This window comes from Motacilla alba, chromosome 1A (genome assembly GCF_015832195.1).
Source record: "Motacilla alba alba isolate MOTALB_02 chromosome 1A, Motacilla_alba_V1.0_pri, whole genome shotgun sequence".
Taxonomy (NCBI): Eukaryota; Metazoa; Chordata; class Aves; order Passeriformes; family Motacillidae; genus Motacilla; species Motacilla alba.
In genome coordinates this window covers 7,404,147-7,420,930 of record NC_052031.1, presented here as the reverse complement: position 1 = coordinate 7,420,930, position 16,784 = coordinate 7,404,147, and the positions used below count along the sequence as shown (strand labels likewise).

The 16,784-nt window shown below is 41.9% G+C and overlaps 1 protein-coding gene across 2 annotated transcripts in view; it reads left to right on the top strand.

The window, feature by feature from the left end:
• Positions 1–16,784, top strand: part of FAM107B (family with sequence similarity 107 member B) — a 59,225-nt gene that overhangs the window by 24,186 nt on the left and 18,255 nt on the right. The gene's annotated exons all lie outside the window — the stretch shown is intronic.

Genomic DNA, 16,784 nt, shown 5'->3' with positions numbered 1-16,784 from the left:
TGTGGATTTAAACCTATATTTGATTTGAATTTATTTAAATAACTGTGAGAACACGTGCTACCAAAGCCACTTTTCTCAAGACCTAATTGCTTTTAAGTCTTGAAGAACTCATCTTGTGGATGCACGTCTGCAATTCTAAACAGCTTTAAGATAAATGTAGATTAATGAAATGTCTTGAGAGTACTTGCCTATACATGCACTTAACCTAAATGGGTGAATAACTGATTATATGAATGTTTCATTACAGAGAGACAGAGGAGAGTCTAAAGTTTTTAATTTAAATTAAGAAGGCTGGGACTGACTTTCATACGTGTCCAAATGGTATTCACGTGTCTCCTTGCTAGGAGTCTGCCACTCATTTACAGTCTGATCTCATCCCTCTCCAGCAGGAGCAGATGGGGATGCTTGAACTTGGCCCAAATTCCTAGAAAGTCTCTGCACTGACATTTTGTAAAGTGTGAGAGGAACTGGGAATTTGGATGGCAGAGGGTGCAGGAACAGCAAGTGGTACAAGGATGAAGCAGCAGCAACGCTTCCTGCACGTCATTCAACACTGTGGCAATGGTTGTGATTATAGAATGTCTCAATGTGGCAGAATAAATGCTCCTGTCTTGCCATCTAGGTGACATCTGACATGGATATTCTTTGCTTGATTGTTACGCTTCCCATCACCCCCCTCTTCCCCTCCCCCATTTAATTAGCTCAGAATTATCATTCTTAATGACATTTCCAAATTGGAACATCCTGACACTTGATTCTTTCCCTCCCTCCTCTCTCATTCAGATTTGTATGGGAATTTTGGCTATTTTGTGGATATTTTGAGGCCTGTGCTGAAGATAGGTCTGAAAGGCACATGCAGATATTTTCTATTCTGCTTTCTCTGGCACATGCTTACCTATTTCCTTGTGGTCCTGGCATTGCTGCTTCCCTCTGGGGGAACCTGGGAAAGAAGGCTCAGATCCCAGGGGATGTTGAACAAGAACATGACTGGTTCTGCTAGCCATTGCTGTCTGATGGAACAAGCAGAGATGAGTGTGTGTATTATTGGAAATAAAATAGAGGGGGAAACTTTGGGTTGTTATATTTAGTTACAATAATTTTAACATTTTCCACATGGAAACATGATTCTGGGTTTTTTTAACAGGCAATTCTCCCTTGCAAGGCAGACTGGTAATCCTGTTTGCCCACAGCTTTTCTGATTGAGTTCTTGTTTGCTTCTTCAGGGGTTGGAGATTTTGTGAGCAATCTTACAAGCTGATTATTCATAATTTAAAGCAAAACACTAAAGATAACAGAGAGTGCTTCTGGTGGAGTAACTTCTAAATACAAAATCCTCTTGCTTCTCTCAAAACATTAAATATTCACACCGAGAAAACTCTGGAAGCTCTTCTTGAAAATGTGTGACTTCAGCCTTCGTGCCAGCAAGATTTGTGTTAGAATGAAATTGCCATATTGTGTCTGACTGCAGTTGTCTCTGTATTTATTAGGTGTCTACTTGCGTGGTAGGCTTTTCAAAGGAGAGCTGAGCACATCTTTTGTGCATTAGTAACATTTAATTAGTAGCATTATTTTAATATGTGGAAAACCTGTGTCTCTGAATGTGTGTAAAATTGCACAGTAAGCTGAATTACTGCTTTGCAAATCATTTTCAGTTCATGAACTTCAATTTGTTCCCCTTTTTTTTAAAGTTTCAATTTATCAGTTATTTGTTCCACTGTTCCAACACAAAAGTCAGATATTGTTAATTCGTGTATTTTAAGTCTCTGGGACCGGGTGACAGTATATAACAGAAGATTGAAGCAGGAAAGGAAATTACTGCTGATGAGTGATTAGATGGATGCTGCTTTTCAGTACCTAGCAAGAAAACTGGCAGATGTGTAGGCTGCAAACCCAGTATCTGTTTAATGCAGGCTGTTGGAGTTATTATCTGTCATACCCAGCATGGACCGATATTGTGTGCATCTCTCAGTGTAGGAGTCCTTTGCTGTCTCTCGCTGCTTCCTTCCTTCTTTGTCTTTCTCTGTGACAAAACAGCCAGCGCTGAGAATGGCTTGTGTCAACCACCCTGCTGATCTGAACGTATCGAGCCATCGTCCTCAGAAATTCCTCACCAGCTCCCAGGCCCCTCTGGCATCAGGGCAGTGCTGTGCTCTCCCCTTCAGGGTGCCCTATAAACCATGTGCAGTTTGTGCCCAGCCCGAAGGCACTCTGGCTCTGCAGGAAGCACGATGCCATTTGGCACTGCTGTGCAGCTGAAAGCCACAGCAGAGAAAATGCAAGGAATAGTCTGCCTTTCAAGCTAAATATTCAAGCAGCTGCTTTTGAGCAGCGAGCCTGCCAGCTCTCTGGATGCAATGGATAACAGTATCCCTTGCTGTTCAGTCTCCTTCTGTGCAAGGAACAGACCTCAGCTGACGTTTCTTCTCAAGTTTTTTACCCCCATTTTTGGGCCTGCGCATGTGTTTGTGGTTTTCTTTTAAACTGTATGATACAGTTCCTATAGTGAATCTTAATTTACTTCTTGTCTGACAAAGGTCCTCTTGTCTGTTTTACCAGAAGCATATGCCGACATCCACTCAATTCTTTTCACCAAGTATTTGGCAGTGTAATTATATACGAAGAGTTGATCAGACTGTACACCTGCTGAAAGATCTGGCCTACAGTATGTATTTTTTCCCTGGGTTTTGATCTACTCAACACTTGGGAGATAATACAAATATGGTTGAGGCCATCAGTATTCAAAATCTGCAGGTTTTTTATTCCAGTCTTATCTGTTGGTTTTATATTTAGTTTACTTTATGAAAGCAAAAAACTACAACCCACACTTGCTAATGCACAGATTATGTAAAGAATTTAGAAAGGCATAAAAATTTCAAGTGCTAAATGAAACTTCACATTTGGGTGACTGTGAGGTTAATTGCTCACTACTGAGAGCTTTCCATCCCTCTTGGATGGACTGGGCCTTAAGGGATCTCTGGAATAAAGGAGAATCCTTGGATCCTTGTCTTGTTGCTGTCTTCAATGGTATATTAGGACCTAATAAGAAGAAATAACCTGGTATTTTCTTAACTTCTTGTGGAGCATAGTTTTTAGTAGCAGCTGGTGAGTTGTTAGACTTTCCTAACTCAGCCCTGGAAAGCTCAGGGATGGCTGGACATGGGTGTTTTATCCAAGATTCAGGTAATGTGGCAGCTAACAGTAGTGCAGTTCTTACATACCCACTCCTGCCTAAGCTCTATGGGATTCAGTTTAAATGGCTTTGTATGCAAAAGCCCTGGATCCCACATGGTGTCACTTGCATTTTGTGAGCCAGTTCTAGAGGAGGCATCATTCTGTCTGTCTGGTTACCTCCAGAGGGAACAACATTCGTGCTGTCTTTCGCAGTGAATACGCCTGGAGAGTTTCTCTGATCAGTGACCTGTTTTATTGTTGTCTGAGCTCTGCACATCTGTGAGACTCAGCTTTTTTCTCTCCCCATTAACACAGATGCAGAACAGGGGGATGTTTTTATGAAATGGTTGTGACATCTGCATAGGTGGTTGAGAGCTGAGACTGAATCACAGAGTCTTCAGTGCTCTGTGTCCATCTTTGCTGTTGTCACAGTCTGTATGTCACAGCACATGGATGAGCCACAAGCAACAGTGGGAATGGTACTGGGGCAGCCTTCTGACTCTGTATGTGATACAGCTACTTCTAGTTATACAGATATTAGGAGATCAGTGTTACTCCAGCTCCTACATCCTTTTTTTCCATGTGTTGGAACTTTTTAAAGAGTAAGTGGCTGATTCACCAAATAAACCCAATAAATAGGGATGAGCTCTCAAATGTAATTAAAGGCACACTTCTGTGATCAATATAAGGACACATTGCCATTTCCCCTTTCCATCAGCTGGGACAGAGCTGGCTGTTGCAGCAACTGGATGCTCCTTGTACATGGGGAGCAGTTGTTTTTATAGCAGCTGCCAAAGTGGGACTGGTTGGGTCTTTGGGAGGGCATGAACTGGTGCGGAACTCCTCCAGCTTAACTGGGACAACTGTGCTTGTCACCTTTCCAAAAACAAGGGGAAGCGTGTTGGGGGAAAGTCCTGTGCATGGGCAGCTGTGAGAATCTGTGCTCTGGGATGGAAATCTGCCAGTGCAGCTCCTGACCACAGTGGGTACAATGTCTGTTAGGGGTCAGGGGAGATACCCTGCCTGTCACTTGTACACAAAGTGACAGAGCTACTACAGATGCTTCTTGTTCAGTACTTTTGCCTTTTCTTGGTGAATACGCAATTTACTGGGGATTTTTAATGCTAACATCCAAATTGTTTAATGTTGGGATTCACTGGTTTCTAAGAAAATGCTTTGCAGGTCTCCCATCTCATTAATGCCTTTATTCAAAGTGCTGATCCAAGCAGGGGACTAATAATAGAATGTAGCACTGTTGCTTTTGATTTGAAGAATGGTGTCAAATTACAATACATGAAGAATGGTGTCAAATTAAAATACTTAATGTTTTGTGTGTTGCTCTTTGTAGTCTGTACTCTTTTTGTGACAAGTGGCATGAATTTTCTACAATTCTAGGAGAAAGCAAATGGCTATTTCTAATTGCTACTGGTTAGGAATGTGATATGTGTGTAATGCAAGAGAGATTGATTGGATTCATTAATGACATGAAATGAAAATGTCAGAGTATAAAAATAAGCAACAAAGTCACTGCGTTTTTTATTACATTTTTGCCTTGGGTTTTGCATAATTAAAAAAGGATCATACACACAAAAAGGTATCTTGCCCTGAAAACCAGAGTGTCTGAGAAGAAAAAAGCCTTCTCTATTATTGCCGTAAACTGAGTCCCAGGGGACTGGGGAGTTGTTTGAATAATTGCATGAAAAAAAATATATAGGGGAAAAAATAGAAGCAATATATATTCTGGTTTAGAATCACAATGAGAAAACTGGGTTGCATCTCAACATGGGCACATGATTGTTTTCAGGACTGGCAGAAGCAGTGGAAGCACTTCCAAACAGATCCTAGTGATTCCATGCCTGGAAGATGAGGAAGGAAATAAATGTTCTTATTAGTGTGTTATTTTCTTTAAATAAGCTGCAGTGCCTTGTTACAAGAATTGAGGCCTTGCTTTAATAATTTAAAACTTTAAGACTTGGATCTGATGTTCAGACCCTTCTCCCTTTACTACTGAAGTGTCATCAGTAGCTGTTAGTCCTGAATTCTTCTGTGCTCCTGAGAGCCATCCAAGTCCTGTTTTTGCAAAATGGCTTATTAAATGGCTTTCTCCACCAGCCTCCCCTTTCTTCCCTCCACAGACTCTTTATCTCCGAATTTGTGGCCCAGGAGGTTTGGAAGGCAGAGGATCCATGAGTTCTCTGCTCCATGGGACTCTCTCCTGAGCCTGTGACTTTCTGGTGGGAAAACAGAGGGAAGGACAGGTACATGCCCCTCTGCCACTGCAAGGGGATTCTATGACAAGCTTGTAAGGGGAGGTTAAAACCAGACTTGGTCAGTGCAAGGCAGGAGAGAAGACCTCTCTGGGAACAGAGTGGCCTCTTCTGTATGGCAGTGGGAATACCTTCTCCTCTCAGTGCCTGTCGTGGAGATGATGGCCTCAATGAGAGCATTGCAGGTTTTCTCATGAACTCTGTGGTCTCTTCCAGATATGCTGAAAATATCTCCTGCAATGGAGATTTAAAAAAAAAAATCTGTTGAATGGATTTTTAAATTTCTGCTACATTTGATTCTTGCTCTAAAGAAATTTTTAATCTACTTGTTTGTATCTTCTGCTGTCCTGATGTTGGTGAAGGCTCAGCTTTGCACACATTGGATCTTAACCAGCAACACGTTCTTTATGTTCTTCAGCATTAAATGTCAATGTCTGGGGCTTAAAATCAGATGAACAACTGGGTTTAAGTCACATCTTGTTTTAGATTAAGATTGGGAATGAAAAATTTTGGCTCAAAAACGTCTTTGGCAGGAGAAGACGTCAGGGGTGTGTAGGTGTGCTACAACTCACCCTGGGGCAGGGAAGGGGTGAGGGACCTCTTGAAGCTCCTTCCAGCCTGATTTTCCATGTTTCAACAAAAATGTGATTACAGTGGTTGCTGGCTGTGCAAATTGCTGCAGATAAATTGCTTTTGGCAACTTGTGTGTGTTTTATGGCTGTCTCCATCATTGCAGTTGGTGCAGTGTTCCGTGGGAGCAGCGTTACAGGTGCATCCGTGCGGGGCTGCAGCGTCGTGTGAGGCTCCCCAGGCCTCTGCTCTCACCAGCGCTTCTGCATCGGTGACTCTGTGGAGAGCTGCAGTATTAATACTGCCCACATTCCCTGGGGAGTCAGATAAGCTGAGGAAGATGAATTGATTTTAGTAGACTGGCTCCAACTCATGCCAGCTGAGAGTCTAACCTGGTGCTGTTTGTAGTTGTATTTTGTCTGATTGCGTGATCTCAATGTAAAAGTTTGAAATCTTGAATTGATGTGTCTGATTTTCCATGCACATCTAAGTTCTGAGCTTCTTAATTCATGGCACACCACCTGAGTTGCATATATAAGGTGGCCTTTATTTAAGATTGCAAATACTTAGATATTAAAAAAAAACCAAAATAAACCCCCAAACCCATAAAAAACACCCACAATCCCTCCCCACCCCCAAAAAACACAGAGAAAACAAACAAAAAAATTGAAATATCAACCACAACGAAACTACCCCCCATAGAACCACAGTAAGAATATTAGGCTGATTACCTGAAAACACAGTATTCTGAAACACTGTCATGACATTTTCCATCTATTTAATACTGGGAACTCTCTGTTCCAATTTATTTTTAAACAAGTGCTCTGGGAACACAAATGAAAATGTTTCAAGTATTTCCTCACAGATTTATTTTAGTAGAATTTATTCTGAAACTCATTTTTCTTGAAAAAACATTAGTGGGCCAGATTTATCCCTGGAGTAATTGCCCTTGATTTTTAATAGCATTGCAGGAAGGGTACATTTGGCTTGTATTTAATTTATAACACAGGAAATATGTACAGCTACAGAACATCTTTACCCAGGGCATGGTACACAAGGGGAAAACATGCATGGTTCTATCAGTACTTTGTTAATTTAATTGTAACAACAGATGCAGCATTTCATTTATTTGACTGTTGTTACTGAGTTGCTAATCCAACTGTACCCCAGTGCTGGGGCCCACAAGGTAAGAACAGGGATCTGTTGGAGTGAATCCAGAGGCCCAGAGATGCTTGAAGGGCTGGAGCACCTCTGCTGCGGAGACAGCTCAGAGATTTGGGATTGTTGAGCCTGGAGAAGGGAAGGCTCTGGGAGACACCTTAGAGCCCCTTCCAGTGCCTGAAGTGGCTACAAGAGAGCTGGAGAGGGACATTGGACGAGGTGGAATGGCTTTAGACTGAAGGAGGGCAGATTTAGATTAGGAAGTAGGACGAAATTATTTACTGTGAGGGTGGTGAATTGCTGGAATAAGTTGCCCAGTGAAGTGGTGTCTCTTTCCATTCCTGGAAGTGTTCTAAGTCAGGTTAAACAGGGTTTTGAGCAACCTAGCCTAGTGGAAGGTGTCCCTGCCCATGGCAGGGGTGTTGGAACTAGATGATCTTTTGAGCTCCCTTCTCGTCCAAACTTCTGTATGCTACTCAGAGTGTATGTCTGTTTTCCCCAGCTGCAGCACCGAGTGAAGAGCTTCAGACCTTCTTGAAATGTAAAGCAGTTTTGCAACTTCCTCTCTCTCTCTGCCTCAGTAATCTAATATTTTTGCTGAGAGCACTTGGTTTTGAATCTGTAAGACGTCTTCCTTTCTGCTTTTACCAACACCTGTTTCTTCCTGTGTTCGGAGAAAGAAAAATGCCACAGAGGAAGTTTCTTCCTCTTTCCCTCTTTGGTGCTTTTATTACCTCCTCTCCTCCCTTTTTAGGTTACAACATGCTCAGAGTTAATTTTAAAATGGAGCTCTCTAGGAGGTGCAGTTTAGGCACAATTATGTTCAGTGGCATTTGGTATGTGTTCAAGTAAGTGCTTCTGTTAAAGGCATTTCTGAAATTGGAAACCAGAGTAGTAAACTAGTGAGTGCTACTTGTGTTTGGTGGCCTGGAAATAACAGAAATGTTTCTAGGGGTATTTCCAGTGGTGCGGTTTAGATTGCTTTCAAACAGAAATTTGTGCCTCTTGCTTAACCAGGACACACAGAAATGAGATGTTTCCAGCTGTGTTACAGGTAGCGGTATGTGGCCATATCTGTGGCTGGGGAGAGCAGTAATTCTGCTCAAGGGCTTCCTTCACCTGTGTGGATGTCCTGGCTCCAGGAGAGGAGCAGCATCTCTCTCACTGTTGGACTGCTTCTGTGCACAAGCACCCCCAAAATGTGTTTATCCCCTCCTCATATAAATGTCATCAGTCAGAGTCATGGAAGGCTCTGAGTTGGAAGAGACCTTTGAAGTTCATCTAGTCCAATCTCCCTGCAGTGGGTAGGGACATCTTGATTGTGTTTCTCAAAACTCCTTTCAGCCAGACTCTGAACACTTCCAGTGATGGGGCATCCAGAGCTTCTGTGGATAACCTGTGCCAGTGTCTCACCACCTTCATCATAAAACATTTCTTTCTTGGTGACCCTTCTCTCTATTCCTTTAAACAGTCTGGCTTCTAAGTGTGAAAGCCCTTTTCTCTCTTTGATTTTCCCAATCTTTGGGACTTTCCACAGTTGCTTAATGGTTTACTCACCTTCCTGTGCAGGGAAGAAGGGTCTTTTATCACTCTTGTGGAGCAGATAGGAGGGGGTTGTTCTTCAGTTCAGCTCTCATGCTGTAGATCACAGCAGCACAATTCTCTCATTATTTAGATCACTACTCCAGACCAACAGCATTAAAGGCACTTGCAGTCATTTTGTTATCTGGATAATTAATCCACAAGGTATTGCATACAATGTGGTGAATAATACAGGAAATTATTAAACTGAGTATTTTCCCCCACATTCATGCTGTATGTGAATCTGGAAGAAATGGGCATGCTGGAGATAGTGTAAAAAGCAGTGTCAGGTTGGATTTGTTCAGCATTGCTGTAGTTTATGAAATTTGAGCTGCAGTTTCTAACTTGTTTGATTTTTGAAGGAACCTTGCCCATTGCTTAAAAAAAGCCATTTGGGAATCTAGATTCTCTGGAGTTCTCATAACCTCAGTGTGGAAGGTGAGAGTGTCTGCAAGCTGCTTGAGAGTGATGATATTTGACTTTGGTGCTGAACATAGCTGCTTTGATTTGCCCTCTGGATAACCATGCTAATGCTATAAGGAGCTTGCTTTCCCATTTTAGCTGCAGCAGTTAAAGGCCTAAAGGTAGGTGACATGAATGCTTCTATAAATATGTATGTTTTAATCAAGACATTGTTTATAATTAGATAATAATCATAATGGTGTAAATAAGGGTCAGAGTGGGATGCATAAAAGGTCTTAAGCAAGAGAGAGACAAGTGGTTGATGTCTTTAGTTTTTAGCTGAGATATTGGGTGAGATTTAGAGCCGGCAGTTACAGCTGAACAACGCTGATTCATCTGATGTAAGGAAGGGTAGAACGAGGTGTGAGAATCTGGATGAAATTCTTGTTGCCTTGGCCTTCTGTGTCTGCCTTGCTTATTTAATGTGCTGTCTCCTCCTGCTTCTCGAGTCACTTGTTGAAGTAATGAAGCTGTCCCATGGGAGGTTTTTGGAAAGGGATGTTTAAAAGACATGTTCAGAGGTTTTCTACTAAATGGATGCCAGCACTTTCTAGAAATTTAAAAAAAAAACCCTGGATAGGATAAAAATCTTTGAAATCTGCATAGATCTCTTTTCCTGATAAAGTCTGTGCTGTAGGCTTTACAAACTTAACCATCTTGGCTCTACTATAAAATTAGAAATTTGTTACCTCCCTACTAGTGAGAGTAGTACTTCTAAGGGTGCACAGGCACATTTGCTGACATGCACTTTAGTAAAGCTGCTGTTACTGTGTGGGAAAGTTCCTCCATTGATTTCAAACTTTTAATGTTCTTATTGTAATTTTTTATCACTGTGTGAATTTAACTAAACACTGTTTTCCTGGAAGCACCGTGTTTTCAATGGTAGTTAATGTTTATGTTGAATGGGAGCCATAGGAAAGTGCTGAGCACAGTAGGGTGCAGATCAAAATTAATTTGTAGACATACACTTCCTGAATCCAAACCTGCACCCCTGCCCAGCCACAAAGACTTGCTGTTTATACCGCCGGGCCCTGAGGTGTATGAGTAATTAAGTGTGTTGGTAAGGGGGAAATAACTCTTGAAAAGAGGATGTTTCACCCAAAACTATGGGGTTGATGGCTTATCTACATATGAGATAGTGCCATGCTGCTGGGCTCTCATGGGGTGGCAGTCACCCTGCTCACAGGCACATAATACTGCATCTCATGCAGCCCAGTTTGCAGCAAACAGGTTAGTAGTGCTGGCAAGGTCAGGTTTGGGGATGAAGGTGGCAACCAACATCTTTTTTATCTGGGAAATCAACAGTTACTTAAAGTGCGAGCAGGATGTTACTTTTGTGTGAAAGATGAGCTGGCAATGTCTCCCTGTAAGGCCACAATGTTGGCTGAGCCCAGTCAGTAAAATTTGCAAAAGTTTTACTATATGTAAATCCCAAAGGCCTTTGGCTTCCAGGAAGATAGAGTGTATAAAATGGGGATAAATGATTCAGTCATCTGTGTAGACTTACAGAGAACTTACTCCCTCAAGTATGTGTGAACAGTGAGGTTGCGCTAATTTTTGTTCCAATTGCCATTTGTAAAATCAATGTGTAACATGGGGTCTAATGAAACTGGAATAGGATTGGTATTTTGTCATTTCAGAGTTACTGGGATTCTAATCTTTTCATACAAGTTGTTCTGTAGGGTTCAAGGGATGTGAGTCTCTGCGCTAGCCAGTTGTGTTTTTGCTGGTACAGCTGTTCCCACTCTGGAGGAACTTTGCTTGGTACTGGTACAGACAGACCCCTGTGCTGATTTTCACAAGTGCATTACACAGAGGCTGCAACCCCAGCTCACTGTGCTTGTCTCTTCTGAGGGTTTTGCTTCCTTGCAGGGCTGTTTGCTCATGCAGGTACAGCAGGAGCTGCTCTAGAGTTTCTCTAGTATGAGGAGCTGGGACTGGCTGGAGCAGTGTTGTCTGCTGGAAAGATACTTAAGAGGCACATGTGGATGAGCAGACACCATGTTCAGCCCATATCCACCATCTTCATTTACCAGTTGCAGTGTGCTGCCATTGGTCCCTGTGGTGTCACTGCTCTCAGCAGTGCAGGTGAGAAAACAAGTATTAATGACAAATCTGTGCAGGGGAAGGCTCCTGGATTACTTCTGATAGCCTAGCTTTCATAAATGAATGCCTTTCTAAACTGGGAAGTGGATCCTGTTGCTGCCTTTGTTGTGTTTCTGTGCAGCTTTTCTCATCTTCTGTGGGATCAGTGGAACCACATCCTCTGTGCAGGCAGGCTGCTGGGTTCGTTGTATCTGGTCAGAATCTTGTGTTCAACATCACATATCTTGATCATGTGAAAAAAGTTATGGCTGGTTTGTTAACAATATTCACATTAAAGGATGACTGTTAACATTCTTAGATGAAATGGGACTTAATTATAGCAAGCATTTGCTTCAATCTTAAACACTAATGTACGTGTTGAACTGCCATTGGGGAAGTGGTGAAGGTGCAGTATTTACACCCTGCTGAGCACTGAGGCTGTTGAGGAATACATGCTGTTTTAAAGAGGACAGATTTTGACAAATGGGTCTCTGTCTTATTATGAACATGCTCAAAAAGAACGTGCTGTATTCACCAGTGGGATAGGAAGGCCCTGAGGCTCCCAGCTCTCATTCCAGCTTTTCAATGTGGATTTTTGTCTTGAAGTCATTTCTGAGAACATATTTACTAGTGTAGCTTAAAAAAGCATGTGTTTAATGTGTATCTTTTTGTCACTGAGATGAGAAATCCACAGACAAATAACAAAAAAAATCACTGGGGACTTTGGTAATAACTTGGGAAGGAAGAAATTCATAAAAATAGGCTTGGGGTGAAAATAGCATCAGTCCTTTAGGCATGAGACTTTTAAATCCCTGGAGTTTGTTCTGCAGCACCAAGAAGTTTACAGCCTCTGTGTTATTAACTCTAACATCTTTCTAAATTTTATTCTGTGTATCTCTTAATCCATAACTTTTTTGCCTTATTTTAGACATAATCAATTTAATTTTCTAAACTTCTTCCAGCAAATTACCTGTTTGGATTTTGCCTCTTGATTCTAGCCTTTGTTCAATCCTAAAAAAAAAAAGAGTGGTTAACATGAAATGGCTCCAAAATGTCTGACAAAATGCTGCCAATAATAGAACAAAGCATAGTGCTGTTGTAATTTATGATGTTTCTTGTTGATTTGCTCATCCAAAAAAGCCTGTCTTGCTCTCTCTGCATTCAGTATCCAAAATGTTGTCTTGCACTGACAACCGCAGCTTGTTCCAGAGTAATTTAGGGCTCAGCAACTTGCTCAGCATCACAAATCCAGTTTTTGGTAAAGCTGAGAATAGAGCCTCTCTCTTTTGTCATGGCTCAGTTCCTCACTGTAATTGTGGGGCAGCTTTCCTACTGACTGAGTGAGTCTCTGATGTGACCAAGCCTGTTATAATGAACAGTGCTATTTCAAATTTTGATGAATTCCCCTTGTTCAGTAATTTTTTGCAGTAATTTTTTGCAGCGAATCGTGGCAAAATATGATTGTCTAATTAAAAAAGGAAGCAGATGTTAATATTCTACTTTGCAGTCTGGAGTTCTCCACTGCTTGTTAAGCAAGCAGGTTGAGAAAGTGATTGTGCTGTAAGATGAGAGACAACTGTGGTGTATGCAGGAACTTGAGCAACTTGTGTTAAAGTGTTTGAAAGTGTTATGGCAGTTTGGTCTGGTTTACTCAGGTTTATGGGCTAGTAACAGATCAAGATTTTACAGTAAAGGGCCTTCCACCTCCTTTTATCTTTTAAGGAACAGTGCTCACGTTTGTAGATCACCTTTCCCTCAGTGAGGTGCAACCCCAGGAATTAGCAATGCATGAGATGCCTATATTTATGTAGGCATCTATTCATCTTTCATCTTCATCTTTCATCAATTCATCTTTCATCCTTAGTCATAAATAAAGTTCATCTAATAAGTCCATAACATCTTTGTAGGTTAGGCAGCCACAGAGAAAACTAGTAATTAATTTAGTGATAGGAAGCATGAGAGGCAGTGCTTGTGCAATGTGACATGGCACAATGTGTCCACTTGGAGTGCTGACTGTTCACCTGTGACCATTTGTTGGAATGCTTCTCCTTGGAAAACAGGGGTGTGCTTTTTTAAAAGTCTTGGAGGCTACATGGACTCATTGGAATTGTAATTACAGTTTTCCTTTGTGTGTTTTTTTGGTTTTGTTTTTTTTTAATAGCCCATTTAGTTATTGAAAGAGATCAGGAAAAGGATGACAGAAACACCTCTTGCCATTTCTTCCTTTCTTCTACAAATGTCTGAGACAGTGAGATGATATCCTGCTGAGGACACTGCATGGTGACATTTTTAAGGAGTCTTTAACATGCAGTTTATTGCCAACATAGAAAGTTTGCTTGCCTGAAAGTTTCCCCTCTTTGGTTGGAGGCCCAGCAGGTGCTCAGAGCCCTCCAAGTTGTGTTTTCAGCAGCAGAACAAAGAGCAGGACTGGCTTCAGGCATGAAGAGAGGTGCAGCTGGCAGTGGAGGATGTGATTGCCTATCAATAGGTATTCATCCTATTAATTAAGCTGCTGCTGTAAACCCCAGCTAGAGGACAGCTTTTCAGCCTGCCTGTTGTAAAGTAAGCTGAGTCATCTGTGAAATGATGTTAATAAGAGGGCTCCAAGGCTTGTGAGGAGGCTTTTTTCAAGCCCTCTTCTCTTGGGGCTGGCAGCAGCCTCTTTCAGAGATGTGGCTTCCAGGCTGTCTGTAAATGACAAATGGCACTCACTTCTCTGGAAGCTCTGTGTACTGCTTTTGTGAACCTTGACTAGCAGGAGCCAAGCTGTGACCTCACACTGCTTTTGTTCCTCAGCTGTAGGCAAGTTATGATAAAGACTTTCAACCTCTTTCTTGGCTCTACTAAAGTTTTGTTTCGCAGCCCTTTGGTTTTTGGCTTCTTTAAGGTTTTTCTTTATTTTTGAGCATGAAGAAGTAAGCATGTTCTAAGCCCACTTGCACATTTTATTTTCCTTTATGAGACCAGTGTAAACTAGTGTAGGGCTTTTCGGGATGCAGGTGGGTTGTTTTAACCATTTGCTGGAGATCCTTGTAGTGCCTCTTAGGACTACTCAGAGTTTTTTTTCTTGTTCAAATTACATAATTCAGAGTTCTTGCATTTCAAGTTTAGGTACAGTTCAGTTCCACTTCTGTGGGACATAAAGCAAGTGAGCTGCCCTCTCTAAAGCCCCGGGGAAGGATGTGAGGAGCAGAGTGGGGGGTCCTACAAATTCCAGCTCACCCTCTTCACAAGTGCTGCCGAGGAAGGACAGCCTGAGACTTTCCTCCAGGTGGTCTCTCAAGCAGAAAGGTAACAATTGTAGGAAATTCCTTTCCTGCCACCAGCTCACAAACTCAACAAACAATCCCTTTGTGGAGGCATTGGGGTCATCCTTCTAATTTCTTACTCTTCTTTGCTAACTGCTTGGAATTTGTTAAACAGTTCCTTTCTGGAGGCATTAGGGAGTGGTGGTCTGTTTCTCCCTTCCTGAACCTTTTCAAGTCTTTCTAAAAAGACAAGAAAGAGAAAAATTTGACAGCAAACATCCTAGAAGCAGTGCCATGTCACCATACACAATAAAATGTTCTACCAAATTATATACTAAAATCTCCCTTGCGTTCATGCTAAGCTTGTGTGACTGCTTTTGCTTTAGGTATTGACATTCTGGGATCTTCATTCCAGGGAGGCTGAGAAGCCAAAAGCAACTCAGTTTTGTGAATAACACATCAATCCTGTTCAGATGGAGGCTTGTTTCTTTAAGAGAACAACGCCCTTCCGCCTGAGCAGCGAGGCTGCTCTGCTTGCCCTTTCATGTGCAGCCTTCTGGCTGATACTGGCCCTGTCCTGGTGCCACAGCTTCCTGATTTACGAGCTTGCAGGATTGTAGCTGCTCATCAAGAGCACCAGTGAAAAATCGCCAGATTTGACAGATGTGACTGAGTGTCAACATTTTCTCCATTTTTATTTTCTGTAAATTCCTGGGTTTCAGACCTCTCATTCTTCCCATCAAACAGTGAGCAGATGATGTTCCTCTCCATGCCCTGTGGCATCTTGTGTTGTTCACTGTTGTATTTTAATAGTCATGTGTATCGGGCTTGGCTGTTCCAAGCCCACTTGTAGTTTCCAGGAGGCTTGTGCTGGCTACCATACATTCTTACACCCACTCAATCCTTTTAAACCATTAGAGCATCGTGCTCTTGGTTAAGGTCATGAGTAGGGGGTGGAACAGCCTTTTTAAAGAATTTCTTACTCTGCCTCACTTCTGGAAGATTGGTCATCAGTTTTACTGGTGTCCTCGCTTTTGCTTTTTCCTTCAGGTCTTGTTTTCCTTCCTTTGTAGTGGTTTCTTTTTCACGGAGTTGCACTGCAGAGCCTCATACTAAAATTTATCTGTGCCAGCTGAGAGTGGATAAAACAGGTCTGGGCAAGGAAGGGTGTCTCTTTGTGGACACAGTGCAGGCTGGAATGTGGATGTAGTTGCCTGAGCCAAAACTAACTCCTTGAGGTGAAGGTTTTATTTCTTTCCTGTGATTAAGCTGGGAGTGTGTGTGTTTGGAGTAGCAATAGGTTTAAGGAAATTATTTCTTTTTGTTTCCTTTTGTCTGTTTCTAGGAAATCTCCCTGTGTTAAGAAATCAAAACAGAGGCTGGATTCTTGCTCTGAGCTATTTGTCATCAAAGAGGAGGGGGAAAAAACAATCTTTGCTAGTTCTGATTTTTTATTTTTTTCCTCCTAGGAAAAGTGTCTCTTCCTAGAAAATGCAAAGAACTTGAGTTGTTGAGTTGGCCGGTAATTGATACATATCTGCCCGGTCTGAAGAAGTACTTAACTTTTACATAACTACCTACGAGTCTGTTTAGGAAGCTGCCAAGCTGCAGTGAACTGTGTGGTTTTCATTATGTCAGTGTATTTAAACTTGTTGCAAATGGCCCTCTTTTATGGGTGGTTAGAATTTCTTTTAAGTTGTCATTCAGAAAGCCCCAGAGGGGAGGGGAGCTGTGACAGCTCAGCAGATCGTGCTGTGCCCTAACTCCAGGCAGGATGCTGCTGTGCCCTAAGGAACAGCACGTGGCACGGAGCAGAATCTGGTTCAGCGCCCCTGCTGTGCTCCTTTGGCAGGACTTGGGGATTTACAGCACTGGAGTAACTGAGGCAGCATGAGAAATACTTTGCTTGCTTGGTCTCATTTTTGATGATGTAGCTCCTGAATGCATAACTACCTGATTAATGCAGAGATTTTAATCTTCTGACCCCCTTGCAAACACTTATTAATTGTACTCATAGATTTTAAATTTGTAGAACTAGAAGGGATAATTATGATCCTGTAGTTTGGTATCTCCATGCAGCTGAACACAAATCTTTTACTAAATCACTGTCTTTATTCCCCTCGCTTTAGAAGTGTGCTCCTTATTTAAGGAATTTGTTTTCTAGCCTCAATACTCAGTCATCAAAATTTCTCAAAGCATTGTCAAACTTGTTGCTTTATACAGTTATTAAGCTGATATT